Raw genomic sequence first — 2680 nt, forward strand, 5'->3', positions numbered from 1 at the left:
ACACTTTCACAATCACACACCCATATTTGATTTGTTTCCATTTACTTGCACCATCATATCGTAAGACTTAACCAACAACGTTCAAGGCATTAATCACAAAAATTCACAAATAGCTCACATAAGTAAACACATACTTCCATGTCGACATCCTCAAGCTTTTACAAACTTTGCACATAACAAGATAGGCACATCAAATCACTTCTCACAATCACATATAACTTGGTGGTATGGAAATCAATTAAGGCAATCAATTCACATATTTTCATACAAGGTACACATACCGTATGCTCGTCACAACAAGGGGATTCTACAAGAGATAAAGTTAGCCATACATACCTTTCTTGAGCTTTCCTTTAATTACTACGATATTCCGGAAATTCTAGCAACTTCAATCTATTTTGGGACATAGCAAAATTGAACACAAATTAGGAAGATATTCATAATTCTAGCTCATTTGAGCATTTTATCAAATACTAGTTGAGCATCTTGATTTCAAATCCCCTTTCCAAAATTTTCTTCATTCCCTAACCCAATCCTTACTTATTTATGTTAAGCGATCTTCCCATAAACCTAAGTTGTACATGCATGTATATACAATATTAATACACCCAAGAATCATACCTTAATAACCCATCTTATACTCCAAACTCGAAATTAAAACCTAGGGTATAGAATCTTACCTCTTAGATGAAGAACTTGTGATTGGGATCTTTGATTCTTGAAGATTGATGCAAGTTTGGATGATTTAAATGTTGGGTTCCTCCTTCTCTCTCTAAAATGCTCTCATCTCTCTCTAAAATCAGTAGAAAATGACCCCAAAATGAACTCTAAAGCCTATATATTAAAATGGGGTCGGGTTATAAAAATTAGAAAATTAACCCTCCGATGTCAAGTCTGTTATAGCAGAATGGACCGCAGAACGCGAATGCTGGCCGCATAATGCACCGCAAAATCGGCGTCCAAAACTGGGCTACACTGGTCGAATTTGCGACCGCAGATCAAAAATGCGGACCGCATAATGGACATTGAGATCGCAGATCTGACACAGGATCACATTTTTTTCCAGCCTTTGGTAATTTGATCATAACTTTGTGTAGGAATGTCCAAATGACGAACGGTTTGAAGCGTTGGAAACTAGACTTGAAGACCTTTAATTTGATAGGTTATCCATCACCTAAAACCTTATAGATATTTAGATATGCTCGTTCAAAGTAGGGACTAGTGCAAGATCATTGGGAATTTTAGCCTATTATGGACTTTTCCAATTTTTCTTAGACTTAGGCCTTTCCTTGGATCCCAAATTACTTACCATAAGACTTGTACACATATTTACCAAATCCAATGGATGTACACCATGTTAATAGCACATAAAAATATTATAATAAGCCTACATGACACCACGAAATTCTAAATTACTTAGCGAAAATTTCTGGGACCTTACATATTTAAGACAATCAAACATGAAAAAATTAGAAAACATTTTTGAAAAAATATTTTCCTTCGTACCAAAGACATCATAAGTATTCGATAGATTTGAGTGCATCCCCGAATTTTGAGTAAAAGTAGGAGGACATATTTGCACCATGTTATCGGACGGTTAAATATTTTCTATATTATAGAAGAGCTAGAGTTTCGACCTGTGTGTTTTTTGGTATTAAAATGCAAAACAAGGGTAATATAGACATTTCACTTATGTTAGGTTACATGTCTTCTAATCTGAATAGCCACGTTTGCTATATGATCTCTTCTGAACAGCCACGTTTGCTATATGATCCATCTTCTCGAAAATATTTCCCACTTGCTAAACTAATCTTAAGTTCTAAACACCAATTTTCTCTTATTGCAGCGTCTCCGCAGTAGATTCCACATTTTGACATGGTGCTTTGTCGGATTTTTTTGCAATTTTTACTAGGTAATTATTTTAGTTTTGTTTTCTTTTTCCTCCTTTTTCTGGGTTGCGTTGTTCCTGGTTCCTTTATAGATATGTGTCATTGTCTTCAATTTATTTATTATTGTTGTGTGTGGTTTTTCTTTCATCCTCTCTATAGATCTTAATGTCAGGAGAAGGAAAATTAGCTTTGTCCTGCATTTGCAGGTAACGAATTACTCATGCCTGTGGCATTCCCTGTAAGCTAGATTTTACGGGCAGAGAAATACTCCTCCTATGTTGAAGCTTCAGTTTTGGGAAAGGTAACAATTGTTGATTCGTCTGGAACATTCTTAATCTCATTCTTTCGTTCTTTTGTTATTTTAGTTTTGTTTGGGTTTTCAAAGTGGTACTTAGACCATCTCCAATGCTACTCTATTTGTTGCACCATATCCAAATTTGGTGCAAGAAATGGTGTTTTTTTGCTCCAATGCAACACTATTTCTTGCACTATTATAGAGCATGAGATTTGGTGCAAGAAATGGTGTTTTTTGCTCCAATGCAACACTATTTCTTGCACTATTATAGAGCATGAATAGTGTTGCACCAAATTTGGTGCAACACTACTCATCACTCTATATTTGGTTTATTAATATTTTATTCAATCTTTTTATTTTTGTAATTTTAATTTATTATAATTAATTTTTATATTAAGATCTTTATAATTTTAATTTTATATCCTATTTTTTGATATATTAATTTTTGTATATATTATATTTATATAAAATTATAAGTTAATTTTATTATTATTAT

General features: G+C 33.4%; 1 long non-coding RNA gene across 1 annotated transcript in view; it reads left to right on the forward strand.

The window, feature by feature from the left end:
- The first annotated feature begins 1812 nt into the window (after positions 1-1812).
- LOC109240545 overlaps positions 1813-2680 on the forward strand; it is a 4145-nt gene continuing 3277 nt past the window's right edge. The window contains exons 1-2 of the long non-coding RNA XR_002070094.1: positions 1813-1912; positions 2096-2190. This is a non-coding gene — a long non-coding RNA (uncharacterized LOC109240545). The remainder of the gene's footprint in view (positions 1913-2095; positions 2191-2680) is intronic.

Source organism: Nicotiana attenuata, unplaced genomic scaffold (assembly GCF_001879085.1).
Source record: "Nicotiana attenuata strain UT unplaced genomic scaffold, NIATTr2, whole genome shotgun sequence".
NCBI classification, from domain to species: Eukaryota; Viridiplantae; Streptophyta; class Magnoliopsida; order Solanales; family Solanaceae; genus Nicotiana; species Nicotiana attenuata.